The sequence below is a fragment of the Lathyrus oleraceus genome, chromosome 7 (assembly GCF_024323335.1).
Source record: "Lathyrus oleraceus cultivar Zhongwan6 chromosome 7, CAAS_Psat_ZW6_1.0, whole genome shotgun sequence".
NCBI classification, from domain to species: Eukaryota; Viridiplantae; Streptophyta; class Magnoliopsida; order Fabales; family Fabaceae; genus Lathyrus; species Lathyrus oleraceus.
The window spans coordinates 365,172,655-365,192,708 of record NC_066585.1 but is presented as its reverse complement, the minus strand read 5'-3'; the positions used below and the strand labels follow the sequence as shown (position 1 = coordinate 365,192,708).

At 40.0% G+C, this 20,054-nt stretch overlaps 1 pseudogene; it reads left to right on the top strand.

Annotated features, from left to right (window-relative positions):
• The first annotated feature begins 1,847 nt into the window (after nucleotides 1-1,847).
• LOC127109011 (uncharacterized) lies at nucleotides 1,848-1,947 on the top strand (annotated as a pseudogene).
• The last annotated feature ends 18,107 nt before the right edge of the window (nucleotides 1,948-20,054 follow it).

Genomic DNA, 20,054 nt, shown 5'->3' with positions numbered 1-20,054 from the left:
AAGTTCTAAGTCTAGGAATTCATATCTCAGATTTTTGGGAAGTGTTTTCAAATCAGGGGTTGGTTTGTTAAGACACTGCGTAGGATCCGGTGTTATTGCTAGGCATTGTTTAGATTTGTCCTCTAGAAGATAGTCTGATGATTTGTCTTCTCCTGACTCTGCTTCTTTTATGCATTCATCGATGATTATCCATGAAGTAACATGTATCTTCTATTGCAGGTGCTTTCAAGAATTGGGAAAGAATGAATTCAATTTTCTCTTCGCCTACTTCGAAGGTGAGTCGTCCTCGTTTTACGTCTATGATTGCACCGGCAGTTGCTAAGAATGGTCTTCCTAGTATAATAGGTGTCGTATCATCTTCTCTAATGTCCATAATTGTGAAGTCAGTGGGAATGTAAAACTGACCTATGCGTACGGGAACGTTTTCAAGGATTCCTACAGGATATTTGATGGAACAATCTGCTAATTGCACAGACATTTTGGTCGGTCTTAATTCTCCCATTTCCAGTTTCTTACATATGGATAAAGGCATAACGCTAATTCCGGCTCCTAAATCGCATAAGGCTTTGTCGATGACAAATTTTCCTATGTGACAGGGTATAGAGAAACTACCCGGATCCTTGAGTTTAGGGGGCATGTTTTGGATTATAGCGCTACATTCGGCAGGGAGTGTAACGGTTTCGCTATCCTCAATTTTCCTTTTATTAGAAAGAATTTCTTTTAAGAATTTAGCATATGAGGGCATCTGCGTAATAGCTTCGGTAAACGGAATTGTAACGTTTAATTGTTTAAGGAGATCAACAAATTTTCTAAATTGGCCTACATCTTTGGTTTTAACAAGCCTTTGAGGGTAAGGTATAGGTGGTTTGTAAGGTGGTGGAGGTACATAAGGTTCCTTCTTTTCTAGGGTTTCCTTATTACTCTCTTCCTTTTCCTTAGGTCCACTTTCCTCAGTAGATTTCTTAGGGTTTTGGTTTTCTATCCTTGGGTCAGACGGTCCTTCCACTTCCGTTCCACTTCTTAATATAATTGCATGAGCTTGGCTTCTCGGATTGGGTTGGGGCTGTCCAGGGAATGTACCAGTTGGTGCAGCAGTAGGTGCTTGTTGTTGAGCTACTTGAGATATTTGCGTTTCCAGCATTTTGTTATGGGTAGCCAGGGCATCTACTTTGCTTGCTAGTTGTTTAAGTTGTTCGCCAGTGTGTATGTTCTGGTTTAAGAAATCTTTATTGGTTTGTTGTTGGGAAGCTATAAAGTTTTCCATCATGATTTCCAAGTTGGATTTTCTAGGGGTATTATTGTTAGGATTCGGTTTCTGATATCCCAGAGGTATAGATGGGGCTTGATTTGGAGACTGTCCAGGTGCGTATAAAGCATTATTACTCTTATATGAGAAGTTTGGATGGTTCTTCCAATTTGGGTTATAGGTATTCGAATAGGGGCTTCCTTGAGCATAGTTTACTTGCTCTGCTTGGATTCCAGTCAAGAGTTGACATTCTGCAGGAGTGTGGCCTTGGATTCCACAGACCTCGCAATTCTGAGTTATAGCAACCGCGGCGGCTGGAGGTGATACGTTTAAACTTTCAATTTTCTGGACCAAAGCATCCACTTTTGCATTGACGTGATCAAGGTTACTTATCTCGTACATGCCACTTTTCGGTTGAGGTTTTTCCACCGTTGTTCGTTCGGTTCCCCACTGATAGTGGTTTTGGGCCATGCTCTCGATAAGCTGGTAAGCATCAGCGTAAGGTTTGTTCATTAGTGCACCACCTGCAGCGGCGTCTATTGTTAACCTTGTATTGTATAAGAGACCATTATAAAATGTGTGAATTACTAACCAGTCTTCCAAACCATGGTGTGGGCAAAGTCTCATCATGTCTTTGTATCTTTCCCATGCTTCGAAGAGAGACTCGTTGTCTTTCTGTTTAAATCCGTTTATCTGGGCTCTTAACATAGCTGTTTTGCTTGGCGGAAAATATCGGGCAAGAAAAACTTTCTTCAACTCGTTCCATGTGGTGACTGAGTTGGAAGGAAGAGATTGAAGCCATCTTCTAGCGCTATCTCTTAATGAGAAGGGAAAAAGACGAAGTCGAATTGCCTCTGAAGTGACACCATTAGCTTTAACAGTATCAGCGTATTGGACAAATACGGATAAATGAAGGTTTGGATCTTCGGTAAGATTTCCAGAGAATTGGTTCTGTTGCACAGCCTGCAACAACGAAGGTTTAAGTTCAAAGTTGTTTGCTTCGATTGCGGGCGGAGCAATACTTGAATGCGGTTCATCTTGCGATGGAGCGACGTAATCTCTAAGAGCACGAGCTGGTTCTGCCATCTCGGTTAAAGAAGGAAAATCTTTGAGATCAGGAAGGTCTATAGGAGGGAGATTGTTTTCAGCACGATATTCCCGAATTCGTCGTAAGACTCGGAGATATAGTTCAATATCGTTGATTCGTAAATAGAGCGGTTCGCCTTGAGAGCGAGTGCGTGGCATACAAATCAACGAAAGAAAGAAAATAGAAGGAAAAAAAACCTTAGTCTCTACAGCGTAACGGAAGAGTTACGATATCGATTGAATAAAAGTCCCCGGCAACGGCGCCAAAAACTTGATCGCTCGACTGGGTGAGTCGAGAATGGGATACAAACTGCAAGTGCACAGTTCTATCGCGTAGTTTTAAAAGATATCGATCCCACAGGGACTTATGAATCGATATACCGTTATCTAAGGTTACTACGTAAATATAAGGTGAAAATGTTTGATTGTTTGGGGAAAAACTAAGAGCTAAACTAATATCTAGATTAAATATTAATAAAACGGATATCGGTATGTAGTTCGTCAAAACTAGGGAATCAAGTCTTTGTCGGTTTCTTGGTTTTAAAATGAATCGTTTCGGTTAACTTTATTGGTTAAAGGTTCTATCTCAAACTCTCGCTCTGTTGAATAAACCATGATTTTATATAAATGTTGCTGTCACTTATAATTAAGTCAAAAACCATATTTTGAAAGCAATAAAGTTGCAGAAACTCTTTTTAAGAAAATACTGACCGTTTTAAACACCCTTATCTCAAACTCTCGCTCTGTTGACTTAGGTTATATAATTAAATCCAAATGCTTAACTCTCGTCCTCACATTCAATCTTTAAAAATACTTTTTGGAAAAGGTCAGAATTTAATTAACTCTAAAACTTGCTCTCGCCCTGATCTAGAATTAATGCCTAAATTACACTGTCCAGTTAAAATCTCAAACTCTCGCTCTATTGATTTTAACTTCTTTATGTCTTTTACTTTTGTAAAAAAAATCTTGTTATTAAACCTGTAAGTTAAGACCGTAAAAAGATTGATTTTGATTTTAAGTTTAGATAGACCGACTCAGTCTTGATCCCTTATTCTGCTTACTTTACATACCGATACCTAGGCAAATTAGCCAGACATGCTAAATAAATAAGAATTTATATCATGCATAAACAGACTCATTCCAGGCAGATAATATAGATAAATAATAAAACAAAATATTAAATAATGATTAAAGAACCTGAATGCGTAATACAATAGTCTTGAACACTCCACCACAAGCCGGTAGGATTTGTTCTTGGATTCTTCAATTAAACAGTAAATTAAATCAAGGAAATAAAACTGGAATATAACGTAAGGTTAAATCCAGTATAAAGTTGCACAATAGTTTCCGGTGTAGAAACTATTATGCGAAAAATATCTAAAAGCTAAAACGGGAAAGGTAAATTTGCAAGGGAAAAAGAATGTAAAGCTTGCAAAAGAAATAAAATAAAATAAACAATGTTAAGTGCTGGAAAAGAAAAAAAATAAGCAAAAGCGTGAAAAGAAAATTGGCAGAGCTTCGGCAATATGAGCGTGGAAAAACCGGCCTTTCAGAAACTTCCCAATTAGCTGCTATTTATACAGCTGCTGGTGTAACTGCTTTCCAAGGGTTTCCGTATGCGCGGTCTTTTCGTTCTGAGGGTTAAGCGTGCGTGGAAATAGCTTTCAACGTGGTCAGTTGAGTTCCTAGCGCCAAAAATATAGGGGAACGGTGTGACGTCCGTCACACCATGTGTGACGCTCGTCACGAGAGGGTACTTAGTGTGACGCTCGTCACAACCTTTGTGACGCCCGTCACAGGCACAACGTGCACTTTCTTTGGGCTGGGCTTGGTCTTTGTTATTTGTTTCCTTTTTATTCCTTTTTACACCTCCTTTTCTTCCCTTTTTCACTTTTGCTTCAAAATGGATACCTGACATAAATAGCAAGGAAATACTGCATAATATCTGATAAAATGAGATAAACTAAAGTAAATGATAATATAATCTAATTGAATTAAGTCTTAAAATGTGATATAATTTCGTGTTATCAACATGTTCAAAGAATCTAGTACTATTTAAAATCCAGCCATGCATAACTTCAGAAATTTGCATCAAAAAATAGAAGACAATCACATGATCATGTATCAAAAAACCTGGAATTATTTGGATCATTTTTCAATTTGATATGCATTTTTGAAGTTGGGTAAAAAATTGAAATAAAATGAAATAATCTTATGTCAAAATGGAGGGAAAGGGATAAATGGTGAGAACATTTGAAAATATGGCGCATGCCGGAATCGAACTCGGTGCAAATTCAAACAAGGCGCACGTACAGTAGCTTTGGAGCGCTGAACCAGAGCGAACCCTAGCTGTGGTACGCGTATGGTACGCATATGATACGCGGTGGTTTCCACCGTCTTCTTCGCGAAGACGGCGGAGCTACAGTGCATGCATTCAAATTTTTTTCCAGAATTTCGAAATGAATACATCAATAGAAAGCTCTTCCAATGTAGGTTACATATCAATCAATATCTAAGCCTAATTCATCATCAATCAAGAGAATCGAACAAAATAAGTTTGATACACAAAACTTTAATCAAGCATATCTCAGCCATTTCTCATCCATTTTACACGAATTTTATATCAGATTGATCAGCATTCAAAGATCTACACTAACATGTCAATGGATTTAAGAATTATGAGATTCGAAAACTTGACCTCTTGAAGAGCAGTTCTTCAAAACGCACGATTCAAGGCCTTGCAAGCTGTAGATCTACTCCTGAAGTGATGTCTTGAAGCTTTGTGCAATAATTGAATCTTGAAGATGCTTGGATCTAGCTCAAATCTCCACTTCCATCTTCACCTTCATGAACTTGCCATGCTTGATTTTTGCTCGAATCTTCCAAACCAATACTTGATCTACACTAAATCAATACCAGAGAACAAGAATATGGAAGAAAATAACAATGTTATGTGAAGATATTTTCAAGTTTTGGTTGAGAGAAAAAATGGAGGGAACTTGAATTTTAGATCTAGAAATGGTGAATCCTTCAAATTCTGTTAGGATTTAGTTTATATACTCTGTACTAATCACATTCTAATTAAAATTAAGTAAGGTTAATTGTGATTAAGTGAGATAAGGTGTCTGACAAAAAAATTGAAAATTGGTGGTGCATGGAGCATACATACATGAACAGTACCATGTGCATGGTTAAATTCACTCAAAAACCTCTAATGAGCACAATGGCAATGGTGATTTGTTCCCATGATGCACCAATTTTAAATTTTCAAATTTCCCTCCAAAATGGGTATGAAGGAGCAAATGATCATGTGATAAAATTTCATGCAATGTGATGGATGATTTGGAAAGTTCATGTAATGAGAAGAAAAATGCAAGAAGAGCCACTCAATTTGGAGTTATGAGTCAAAAGTTATGGCCTTTTGAAGTTCCATGCACACTTGGCAACGATTTGATCATATCTGCTCAACCATTCATCATATGCTCATGATCTTGGACTTTTTGGAAACGGGAGAGAGAGAGATATTCAACTTTCATGTTGGACAAAAATTCATATGAAGCTTCTTTGATGTTGGAAAGTTGAGTTGAAGTTGGTCCAAAAACTTTCCATTTTTGGAAACTTGAAATTATAGGTCACTTTCCATTTTGGGAATCTTTTGACTTGACCTCAAATTCTTCAACATCGACATCCAGCAGGACTCTTAGAGAAGGAATCTCCACTTCAACAGGTAGGACTGCTTCCATACCATACACAAGTGAGTAAGGGGTTTCCCCGGTCGATGTACGTACTGAAGTACGGTACCCATGCAAGGCGAAGGGTAGCATCTCATGCCAATCTCTGTACGTAACGACCATCTTCTGCACAATCTTCTTTATGTTCTTATTTGCTGCCTCAATATCATCGTTCATCTTAGGATGATAAGGGGAAGAATTATGATGTTGAATGTTGAAGTTCTTGCACAACTCCTTCATCATTTTGTTATTGTGATTAGAACCATTATCAGTAATGATTCTTTCGGGAATCCCATAACGACAAATGATTTCGTTCTTAATGAATCGGGCAACCACATGTCTGGTGACCTTCGCAAATGATGTTGCTTCGACCCACATAGTGAAATAGTCGATGGCAACAAGGATGAAGTGATCCCCATTGGAAGCAGTCGGCTCAATCTTTCCAATCATATCAATGCCCCACATAGAAAACGGCCACAGCGAAGACATCACATTCAGAGGATTTGGCGGCACATGCACCTTATCAGCGTAAATCTGGCATTTATGATACTTCCGAGCATATTTGAAACAATCAGATTCCATGGTCATCCAGTAATAACCCGCTCTCAATAATTTCTTAGCCATTGCATGTCCGCAAGCATGAGTACCGAAGGAGCCTTCATGAACTTCCTGCATTAAGATGTACGTTTCGTGTTTATCCACGCATCTGAGCAAAACCATGTTGAAGTTCCAGGGCTTGTCATCAACTACCAGTTCAGCAGCAAACACATACGCGGCCCTATCAAGGCGCATAACATCGATCCTGGGAACATAGTTCCACCAAATCACCTTTATCATGGAGGATAGAGTAGCAAGAGCATCTGCCATCTGGTTCTCATCACGAGGTATATGATACAACTTTACTGTTGTGAATAAAGTCAACAGTCTTCTCGTGTAATCTTTGTAGGGGACCAGATTAGGCTGGAGAGTATTCCAATCACCATTCACTTGATTGATCACTAGAGTTGAATCTCCGAAGATGTCCAGAGTCTTGATTCTCAAATCAATGGCTTGCTCAATACCCAAGATACATGCCTCATACTCAACTTCATTATTGGTGCACTCAAAAGTCAGACGAGCGGTGAAAGGCATGTGGGCACCTTTCGGAGTGGTAATGACAGCACCAATTCCACTTCCTTTGGCATTGACGGCCCCATCAAACATTAAAGTCCACTTTTCATCTGGATCAGGTCCCTCCTCAACAACTGGCTCTTCACAGTCTTTCATCTTGAGGAACATGATGTCTTCATCTGAAAAATCAAACTTCATCGACTCATAATCATCAATCGGCTGCTGAGCAAGATAGTCTGACAGAATACTCCCTTTGATGGCTTTCTGGGATGTATACTAGATGTCGTACTCTGTCAGTACCATTTCCCTACGAGCAACCCTTCCGGTGAAAGCTGGATTCTCAAATATATACTTGATTGTATCCATTTTGTAGATCAATAAGGTTGTGTGAGTCAGCATGTATTGTCTCAATCGCTTAGCAGCCCATGCAAGTGCACAACATGTCTTTTCAAGCATTGAGTATCTCAACTCGCAATCTGTGAATTTTTTACTCAGGTAGTAGATGGCATGCTCTTTCCTACCTGTCTCGTCATGTTGACTGAGAACACAACCCATGGAATTATCAAGTACTGTCAAATACATAATCAGCGGTCTCCCTGGGACTGGAGGCATAAGGATTGGAGGATTCTGCAAATACTCTTTTATTTTTTTGAAAGCCCTTTGGCAATTATCATTCCACCTGATAGCCTGATCTTTTCTTAACAATTTGAATATTGGCTCACACGTGGCTGTTAGGTGAGAGATGAACCTTGCAATGTAGTTCAACCTCCCTAAGAAACCACGGACTTGTTTTTCTATTCTTGGCTCAGGCATTTCTTGTATTGCTTTTACTTTGGCAGGATCCACCTCAATCCCTTTTTCACTAACAATAAAACCCAGCAGTTTTCCAGATCTCACCCCAAAAGTACACTTGTTCAGATTAAGCCTCAGCTTGAATTTCCTTTAATGCTCAAACAGTTTCTACAAATTCACCAAATGTTCTTCTTCCGTCTGAGATTTGGCAATCATATCATCAACATAAATCTTGATTTCATGATGAATCATATCATGGAAAAGAGATACCATAGCGCGTTGATATGTTGCCCCAACATTTTTCAGACCAAACGGCATCACCTTGTAGCAGAAGGTTCCCCATGGGGTTATGAAAGTTGTCTTCTTCATGTCTTTTGGTGCCATCTTAATTTTATTATAGCCAAAAAAGCCATCCATGAAATGGAATACCGAGAACTTAGTCGTGTTATCCACCAAAATGTCGATGTGAGGTAATGGGAAATCTTTTTTAGGACTACCTCTGTTCAGATCCCGGTAGTCAACACACATCCGTACCTTTCCATCCTTCTTAGGTACTAGAACGATATTTGCAACCCATGGTGGATAATTTGTAACCGCCAGAAACCCTGCATCCAACTGTTTTTGCACTTCTTCCATTATCTTGAAAGCCATCTCTGGTCTTGTTCTTCTAAGCTTCTGCTTGACCGGAGGACAATCCTCTTTGAGAGGCAAACGGTGTACCACAATGTCTGTGTCAAGCCCTGGCATGTCATGATAAGACCAAGCGAAGATGTCAACATACTCTTGGAGCAATTTAATCAGCCCCTTCTTCACATTATCTTCCAAAGCAGCCCCTATCTTGATTTCTCTCTTGACGTCCTCGGTGCCAAGATTAATCACTTCAATAAACTCTTGATGCAGTTGAATGACCCTTTCCTCCTGTTTTAACAACCTGACAAGTTCTTCAGGGAGTTCACAGTCTTGATCACCCTCTTCTTCAGCTTGAAAGATTGGATTTTCAAAGTCGAAGCGAGCCATAGCAAAACTGTTATCAATAGGATCCAGTGACGTGCATCTACATGAGTGATGGTATGTGCTTATGAGTGTGAACAAGGAGTGAAAACTAAACAAAACATTGCCAAATATATTTTTTTGATTTTTGAAAACTGCAAAAATAGAAAGACAATGAACAAAATATTTGAATGCAAAAAGACGTCCTTTATTTACGATAAAAAATGCAGGTATTCACATAGATGAGCCCTACAATGAGTCATTACGCCCTGGGCGGAACGTAAGACTTGGATATGCACAAATAAACAAAGAAAATTTCTCTTCAAGAAGAGTGACTTGGATAATCTCTTCAGAAGACCAATTGCGGAGAACTTCACCCGGGACCCTTGGACGCACCCAGTTGTCAATGTCGCAATCACTATCCCCATCTTCTTCGTTGATTGCAGAGGTCTGGCCATACTGAATGATGCCAGCCCTGGAGAAATTAATCGGCCCCTGACGAGTCTGAGGCGTTGAAGTTGTAGAAGTCAATGCTGGCTGATACCCAATCCCAAACTTGTCTTCCTTTATAGGTAAATCCAACAAACGTCCCCAACCGGGAGCAACACCTGAATTTACCAAGGCATGTGCCTGCTTGAAGAACGAAATAGAGGCACCTGCTTTAACATCTTCTATTGGAGCTGCAACCTTGATTTGAACTGCCTCAAAGGCCTGACACAGGGTCTCATGAATCTCACCTTCTACCTCTACATACTTAAATGTAGACAGGTGACTGGCCAGAATATCCTCCTCACCACAGACAGTGATAATTCTTCCATTGACCGAGAACTTGATCTTCTGATGCAAGGTCGAGGAGATTGCCCCAACATTGTGGATCCAAGGACGACCCAACAAGCAGCTATACGAAGGACTAATATCCATCACATAGAAGACGGTGTTGAAGGTTTGTGATCCAATCTGAATTGGCAATTCTACCTCTCAGAATACCGACCTCTTAGAACCATCGAAGGCTCTCACAACAAGATCGGAAGGCTTCAAGATCAAACCTTCTACCTCTAACCTTGACAGGGCTCTCTTGGGTAGCACATTGAGAGAGGAACCTGTATCCACCAGAACATGGGATAGCACAGTGCCTTTGCACTCAATCGAAATCTGCAAAGCCTTGTTATGATCGCGTCCACCTGGCGTCAAGTCGGAATCAGTAAAACCCAACCTTTTGCTTGCATGAACATTTGCAACGATCCCTTCTAATTGGTTCATTGAGATCTCCTGAGGCACATACACATCATTAAGGAACTTCAAAAGTGCCTCCCTGTGTGCCTCCGAACACAACAGGAGTGAGAGAATAGATATATTGGACGGCGTCTCAATCAACTGATCGACTACCTTGTAGTCGCTTTTCTTTATGATTCTCAAGAGCTCGTCCACATCATTCGCGAAAGCAGCCTGTGGTGCAGAGGTACCCTCATTCACAACTTGCTTGCCTTTGGCCTTCGCCGCGGCGTCAACACTATCAGATTGGGTAACTGGTGGTGAGAACAGTCTACCACTTCTGGTGTATCGCCCGATTCCACCAACATTGTCCACTACAGGATCTTTTATTTCAACTTCAGGTTCAGATTTCTGATCCTGCACCTCTTCTATTTTCAGTGGCTGCTCCACTCTATGATCATGTGTGTAGACACTTCCCCCGTAATGCCAAGGAATGGCCCTTTCGCTGGTAAAAGGTAAAGGACTAGGGGTCGTGATGGTCATAGTGGATTGATGCGGTCGCACTAGTGGTACCAGTTGCGCTACTGGCACACTGATCTGAGCGGTCGGGTAGAAAATTGTGATAGTGGCAACGTCACAATCATACTCAGACATCTCATTCATTGAAATACAAACATCAGAAACATCGGAATCAAGTTCAACAAATACATCAGAATCAAACCCAATGTTTGGAATATTAACAACAACATCAGGAAAATTAATTACATCATTAGGAATTATAAAATCAATAGGAACAACATTCGTAATTTCTTAAACATCAACGACATCTTCAGAAAAGAGAGGATCAACATCTGCATTCTCAAACACCTCTTCAACAACCCCTTCAACAGACTTTTGGGCAGATAGGTCTTCAGCTTGGAGGATACCATCGTCAAGCATGGCCTGGATACCCTGCTGCAGCCTCACACAACCCCCGCTCTGTGCAACACAACCCAAACAACCGCTCCCGCAACCGAGGAAAACATCTGCCTTTAGCAAGTATTCTTTAATTTCTAACAGCGGAGTCTTCAGTTTCAACACATCCTTGACTGATTTGACTTCTCCTTCAACCATGTTAACATTTGCTCCACCATGCTGCGGCATAGGATTGTTGACAACATTAGGAGCCGACGCAAAGTTAATGGCCTTTGAGTCAATAAGGTCCTGAACTACGTACTTAAAAGCTTTGTAGTTTTCAATAGTGTGGCCAGGTTCCCCAGAGTGGAACTCACACCTAGCATTGGCGTCATAACCCACTGGAAGCCTACCAATAGGAGGAGCAAAAGTGCATAACTGCACAAGTTGCAACTATTGAAGGTTGGGAAGCAACTGGGCGTACGACATCGGAAGAGTGTTGAAATGCCTATCCATCATCCTTTCTCTCTGTTGGTAGGCGGGTCTGTTACCCTGTTGTTGTTGGTACTAATTTTGTTGACGCTGGGGTTATTGTTGTTGCACTGGTGCTGCAGCCGGAATAGTCACAGCTGCAACATAGGGTTGCTGATGGTAATTCTGAAAATTGTTCCTTCGGTTACCCCTGCTCTAATAAGAAGACACGGAATTTGTATCCCCTTCTCTCCTATTTTGTCCTCCTATGAACGGCTTCTTCGACCCCGAGGATGATCCAAACCCACTTTGGATCTTACACGTCTTCAAGTAGTTCTCCACCCTCGCTCCGGTAGAGACCACATCAGCAAAATATGAGGCGTGGCAACCGACCAGACGCTCCAAATAAGACCCGGGCAGTGTGTTCATAAACATGTTGGCCATCTCTTTTTCCAACATCGGAGGCTGAACACGGGAAGCCATCTCTCTCCAGTGCTGAGCATACTCTTTGAAGCTTTCATTGCTCTTGAGAGACAGATTCTGGAGTTGAGTCTTGTCAGGTGCCATATCCGTATTGTACTGATACTGCTTCACAAAAGCCTCAGCCAAGTCTCTCCAGCAGCGAATATGGGCTCTGTCTAGCCTCATATACCACTCCAAGGATGTCCTAGCTAGGCTGTCCTGGAAGAAGTACATGAGCAATTTCTCATCATCGGAATATGCAATCCTCTTGGGGAAGTAAGCTTGCACGTGAGTCTTTGGGCAAGAGTTGCCATTGTACTTATCAAAAACTGGAACTCTGAACTTTGGTGGAACTCTCACACCTAGGACCAGCCCCAAGTCAGTAACATCCACACCAAGACCATTCTGCCCTTCCACATCTTTCAACCTCTCCTCCAATCTCCGAAACATAGGGTCCACACCATGGCCCATGCCAAAGTCTTCATGAAGCAGGGTGAACTGATCCTGCTGATCATCATGGATGGGTTGTTGATCAGGGTTTACACGTGGGATAGGGATAGGCCCCTATCCATTGGGTCCATTAGTCTCTCTAGCTGGAGGATCAATCATAATCTCCGGTTTAGTAGTAGGGGGATTCCTTTGTATCAACAGTCTAAGCTCCTGCTGCCCCTAAGCCACTCCTTGGACCACATCCATGAACTGATTCATGCGAATCCTCATCTCAGCGAGCTCTGCTTGTAGGCCTTCCATTGCTTTGCGTTGATTCCTTCGGGTACTGTATCGGTGAATGCCTGAGTCAGCTATCCTGCTAGTGGAATACCAAACAAAATGAGAACACCGCGGAGGTACCTGTTATGAGAGACATGCTAATGGATATGCAAATGCAATGACATGTTTATCAATTCCAAAGGGTATTCTACCCCTTGGTTCCAGTCTCACATCAGATAAACAGTGTAAGAAGATCGAGCCGTGGATAAATTTCTGAGACCAAGATGCAATAAAGAAAAACCGTCATACAAATGAGTTCAAGGAGAAGGGCCTTAGCCAACAGTTCATCAAAAGAGGATCTCCACAACAAGCCTGTGGATCATTACTACAGAGCAACAAAGAAACACAACAAGTAAAAAGAGGAACAAAAATCAGGAATCAACCTCTTGTACACAACCCATAAGGACTGGTCCTAACTTCAGCCAGTAGTGCCACCGTGTCAGGATGATTTGGAGATTCTGTCAAACGTCGGATAAGCAAATTCCACTTGTGAATAATCTCATCCAGTTCTTTGATGTGCTCTATGTAATAATCCCCATCATCCTCCCCGAATACCTCTTCAAGTCTAGATTTCTTCAAACCCGCCAGCACTTTGAGTTCTTCAATCTGTTCTTGAGCCTTGTCGAGTTGATTTGTGATGTAACCATTGGTTGTACGGGCACACAGGAGCTCATTGTTCTTCTCCTTCATTAGAGTCTTCAACTTCTTCATCTGACCAGTCAATTGGGCCACCATCTCCTCCTCTTTTGCCTTCCGAGAAGCTGAAAATGCATCCCATTGTTCTTGCCACCCAGCTAACTCACCACGGGCATCTGTTAACTACTGCTTGACTCGCCTCAACTCAGAACCGGATGACCCCAAGGCTTTGTGAGTTTTCATAAAGAAGTTCACCTCCACAACCAATTTCTTTTCGGCTTCCTCTTGCAATCTGACAGCTTCCCCCTTCTGATATTCTGCCTCATGGTATAGATGCATAAAGTCTTGCCACTTCACACTCAACTCTGAGTTTTCAGTTTGAAGTTCCTCCATGGTATCCTTCAATTTGTCATACTCCTCTCGGCTCACCATTGTTGACTGCTCAAGAGTAGGTGGATACAAAGGTTCTTCAATAGGAAAGGGCAAACTAAACTCTTCGACTCTTCCCCGAAGCCAATCTTCATATTGAGGATAAGTCCTGCAATCCCCCTTTCCAAGCACAATCCTTCCTCTCTTGATTACCTTGAGCCAGACCTCATATGCCTTATGGGATACAGTCAGATCAGATGAAGAATGGAAAAACAGAGATTCTTCCACATCTTTTTCCAAAGGCGGAGTTTTTAAAGCATACCCAAACTGTCTGACTGCTAGAGAAGGATTATAGTTGATTCCTCCTCTTCTTCCTACCAACGGCACATTCGGGAAGCTCCCGCAGTTGTGAATAATATCCGTCCGAAGCAAGTTCCGGTCAGACCACCAAGAAATATCTTTAGCTTTTATCCCCATCAACCTCTTTGACCAACTCAACGAGTCCTTAAAATCAACGAACGCTCCCGACTTGGGTAGGTGAGAACTGAACCACTTATGAAACAAGGGTGCACAACAATTCACCAATCCTCCTTTTCTATTCTCATTCCTGTGATGCACTGAATGAAAGGAATCTCCCAGCAAGGTCGGCACTGGATTTCCCAACACGAAGCGGCGTATTGCGTCTACGTCCACAAATTTTGCCACATTAGGGAACAAGACAATCCCGTATACACCAAGAGCCAACACATCATTGAAACACCTCCGATCACCATCTTCAAGCTTCTTCTTGGCTTCTCCCACTAAGAAACTCAGATGAAAACCAATGACTCCTCCTTTCTGACACATGCTGAAATCGGGTAGAAACTCGGAACTGTAGAATAGCAACTGCGACTTGATAGGAACTCTGAGAAAACTGGCAATCTCCTCCAAAGTAGGGACCAAGATATAATCTGGGAATGTAAAATACCTCAATGGAGGGTCATAGAACTGCAGCAATGTAAAGAGAGCATCGTGTTGATCTTTGGGGAGAACCGTAACGAAACTTAGAATCAACCCGTAATCCTTCCGGAATCGTTCTAGAGAATCATGATCCATTAACTTCATCAGCTGTTGAATGGGATCCAAATAAACCACAGGAAATTTTTAGGCGACATGTCTTTTTCTTCCAATATCCATCTTAGGAGAACCAGAAAACCCCGACTAGAATCAAGAAGAAGATATAAACCCCTGGAAATAGATAAACATGTGTTAAATGACTTAATGTAGCAACATGCTACGCAAGCCTCATGACTATCCACTCTAAAACCTGTGTGTACTCTCAAGCCTGGGTAGTGGGCTTATCTCTCATAGAAAACCCCACCCCAACAAACAACCAACCCAATAGATCCAGCAGATACAACAATCATATGTACACAATGCAATAAGATAAAGCAGATAAATGCTGAAAGTAAATAACTATACAAAAGAATAAACACCTAACAAACAAGAAACTCACAAACGCTAGGAGGGACTCACATAGGGAAACCGAGTCCCCAGTAGAGTCGCCAGCTGTCGCAACGCGAAAAACAACCGGCGGGAAAAAACAGAAGAGTCGCCACCGTTCGTTATTTATCCCAAAGGAGGGAAAGGTAACGATCGAAGAAAACCTGAAGAGAGGAAAAGACAAGGTCTCGCAACCAAATCTAGGGTTCGGGAGTCGATTATGCGAAGGGAAGGTATTAGCACCCATACGCATCTGTAGTACTCTACAGTATCCACTCTTGTTATTCTAGTCTAAAGGGTGTAGGTATATCTAAGGTACTATCTTCTAAAAGAAAGTCAAACGAAAATGACTCGCAAGGATGTCGCATCCACTGCCTACGTATCTCACCTGAGTATGAGAATAAGAGTCTTTGTAGCTCGGCTACCTATGGGCAAGAGAGAAGTGTGCTCGCTAAGACATCGCGTCTTATGCCTACGTATCTCATCTGGAATGAGAATTAGAGAAAAACGTAGTTCAGCTAACTACGGAAACAAGGGTCTCGATTGCAACTAGGGCAAGAGAAAGGGAAGGTCTCGAAGAATCGCAGCAAGGGCGAAAGCAAGAAAGGATTAATTGTTAGTCGTCAGTCAAACTCGGCAAGACATCGCGTCTTGTGCCTACGTATCTCATCTGAACATGAAAATTAGAGTTGCCATAGTTTGGCTAACTAGGGGTTAAGGATTGCCATCTGAACATGGACTTACAAAAGAGGACACCAGCTGTGTCAAAGGAATGTGGGCAATGTGTTCAACGTCCTAGCAGTAGGTGTCGCAGCTCGCTGAATCGAGTCTTAGGCAGTTACCTCTTTGCAATAGAACGGACTGACATGCCACAAGATCGGAGACGCACGGAAGGTCTAAAAGTGGGGAAGCTCTGCCATATTGTTGACATGCAATGTGGACCTATGTGTTAGGATTTATAGAGGGGAACATCTACCTAATGTTAGCATGCAAAGAATAAGGGAATTCTACCTATGTTATCATACAAAGGGTTCTACCTAATGGGTGCTACCTAAACGGAACAAGAGTCGACGGACGGAGCAAGGAGAGGAGCCACGGATAAAGGGTAGATGGTGATGCCTGAGGCGAGCGACTTACAAGAGGATGGATGAATGCGTGCTGGTTCTGTTAAGTTTTGAAAATGATTATCGGTTGTTCGTTTTAATTCTTGTAGTAACAGATGAATAAAGAATGAATGAATAAATATTATAGACTTTATGGGATAGGGGTACATTTGTTACGAATGGGGATGGTTCATGGCAATCAAACCATAAGAATATATGCCTCAATCATCATACAAGTAGGCAACAGTTATCAATCAAATCAGATAAGTAAATAGGTATATAATCAAATCAAAGAATCAAAGAATGAAATAACGGAGCATTAAACAAGGCATGGGAAGTATGAACATGTTAAACAATCAAGCAATAGTAAGCATGGATGAAAGAAACAAGTATAACAGATAACAGATGAATTAGACAGATGAAAAGATGCATAAAAAGGGTCCACTGAAATAATTAAATCAAGAAATGAGGTAAGGATTAGATAAAATCAAGATAAAAGGCCTCTAATACATGGCCTATGAGATAAACAAGGGAGGATCAAAAGATTTCTTCAATTGCCATAAGCAATCCCTAAATCAAACATTGATCATAAAAAAGTTTACTGAAAAATCGATCCAACTTAATAAGTATCAAATAAATAGCAAATTAATCAGGAAAATTATGAAAAATTAAACTAAGTAAGGTGAGGTCAGGAAATCATCATCCCCCAAAAAGATTTTTAAAAAAATGAAAATTAGTACATGAATTAATTGAGATAAAACAGAAGTCAAACCAAAAGTCAATCAACAAAACAAGGTTAAAATTAAATCAAGAATAAATTGAAAATGTGAAATAAAAATTAAAGAAAAAGTCAGGTTGACCATGGGGCAGGGGTCAACCTTCATCCCAAAAATCAGAAGCTGAAAATAATTTTAAGTTATAAAAATAAAATCAAGAATCAAATGTATGTTAAAATGGACCACTTAGATAGAATAATTAAAATAAAATATTAATACTAAATAAATGCGAAAATAAAAATTAAATAAAATTAAATAAGGCATCAAGCAATATGGAAAATACTTTTGAATATTTTCATGAACAAAGAAAACATTTTAAATTAATTAAAATCAAAACAGAAATAAATTGGGAATTAAAAAAGAACATGAAAAGGGAGGTGTATTAGCATTTTATGACTGAACTGGAAATAAGTGATATGCACTGATGGGCCATAAACGAGGGGTGTTAAAAGCAACCAGTAAAAGCCCACGATCCAAACCACAATTAAATCAGGGTGTGACATCTTAAAATGGACATTTTAATTAAAATAACCATGTGAACATAAATCAATCGGTCACTTTCATTTAAGTCACTAAGAGACAAAAACCAAAACGGACGGACAAGAGTAAAACAGAAGCGATGGATCCAAGGGCCCTCAAGACGACACACAGTCGTCTTCTTCCTTGAGCCAAACCCTAACTATAATCATGCAAAAAACGCAGGAAATGCAGCATGTTTCTCTCAACTTCAGCACAAAAATACGAACACTATAGTGCATCAAAAACATGAAGCAAAGCCTAGATCTCAAGTACAAAATGCCATGATTAACGTGGTAACTTTTTTTAGGTGAAATGGTAGCTTATTCATGGAGAAACGTTAACAGCAAGGTGTCAATATGAACACGGACATGAGCAAAAAATCAACAACGCAACTCAACACCATGAACAATGCCTCGTACTGAGGGCTTTAGAAGTAAGCATAAGTACATGATTAGCATTGTAAACGGTAATGAAGCAAGCATGACAATGAGCATACATGTATCAATAAAATGGCTATGTAAATGGAGCAAGAGAATTACCTAGTGGAAGTCTAGTCCACTACTTCTTGACTGTGGAGAGACTAGAAGAAAATGATGCTTCCTTGGTGCTTCAAGAGCTTCACCTCGAGAACTTGCTGAGAAATAAAAGCTGACCTCTAATGAATCTTTCCCTTTCTTGCTCGAAAACCCACTGCCCTCCTTTCATGCTTAGGGTTTCTTGCTTTAAGTACTGTGGGTCAAATACTCCTTAATGAGCTCTAAAAAAATCTGTTTATCCATGGGGTGAGCATGTGATGCAAGTTAGTTGCATTTGGTGAGGTGTATTAGAAATGGGAAAGAGGGCACGTGAGGTTCCAATGTTTCTTATTTTGGCAAGACTTTCTAGGTGAATGGAAATATGATGTATGGCCAAATAAGGAAAACAAAACATTGGCCGTGCAGTCTTGCATTTGTGCAGCATACATGGCTTGGTTTGGCAGCAAGCAAGAAATCAATTCAAGGTGGTGACTTTGTGGCAACATAACTTGATGAGCAAATCTCAAATTGAGGAGATAATGCAAACAGTAGAGAGATAATATGGGAATTTTTTTTTAAATATCCAGAATTTTTAAAAAAATTTCAAAATTAACCATTTTTTCAAAAATATTACACAAATGGGCAAATTTTGCCCTAAATTAGTACATAGGCGCCACCCTAGTTGGCGCCTACCCTTAATGGGTAGGGCAAGTCGCCACTAGGAGTGGCGCCTACACCCATTCCAATTTTTTTATTTTTTTTTATTTTTTATATGTTATATTTTTTTTTTTTTTTTTTTTTTTTAAAATATTTGATATTTGATAAATTTATATTTTTTATAAATTATATTAATTTATATTAACACAAATATATAAATAAAATTATTTAAAAGATATATATATATTAATTTATATATATATTAATTTATATATATATATATTAATTTATATATATATTAATATATATATATATATATAATAATTTATATAAACTAAATATTATTATTTATAAATTGTTGGGAGAATTAGGGTTAATCATGTTAATGTTAATTTATCAATTATAATTAGGGTTTATTGATCGGTTATAATCAGAGTTTGTTAGTTATGACCTAATTGAAACCCTAATTAATCAAGTGCGACACTAATTAGGGTTAAGTACATTGGTGTACGACCCAGATCTTTTCCTATAAATAAAGTGTTATTTCCTTGCATTTTCTTCACCACTATTTCTTATCACTTTCTCTATCAAGTTGAGTTCATGGCATCTCCAAGACCGTCGTCATGGCGGCGAACATCATCAAGGCGCCCGGATCCTGAACAAGTAATCTTAAAAAGGGATGGGCATGTTATTTTTTCGCCTTTGAAACCCCCAATGGAGATGAAATTTTGGAACATCCGTTCGTTGGACCAACTAAAAAGGTCCTTGATGTCTTGGTTAGAGGGAGATTACCAACCTGGTGAAGTCATTAGAAGGATTCAGAGGCTTAGAACAAGGTTCTCATTTGAAACTGGAGAAACAATACGTTGGTGGGTTGAAGTTGAAAGCGACATTGATTGCATCCAAATGATGCATGGATCAGACGATATGGTGTTAACTGTTGTAATTTCTTAGACTTTAATGGTTGTCTGTCATGTTGTTGTTGTATTTGTTATTGTTCTAGTACTTGTTCTTGTTTTAGTACTTGTTTTTGTTCCAGTGTTTGTTTTTGTTTCTCAGGTAATTGGTGTTGTAATGTTAGATGTTTGTGTTTGTTGTTCAAGTGTCATCTTCTTTTTGGAATAAAAAGTAAACTTTAATGATAAATAGCATTGGTACACAAATTTATGAATATGAAAACTAAGTTGTGAAAGTAGATCCACGATATGGACATTTGTTCTTATTATGCCCTAGTT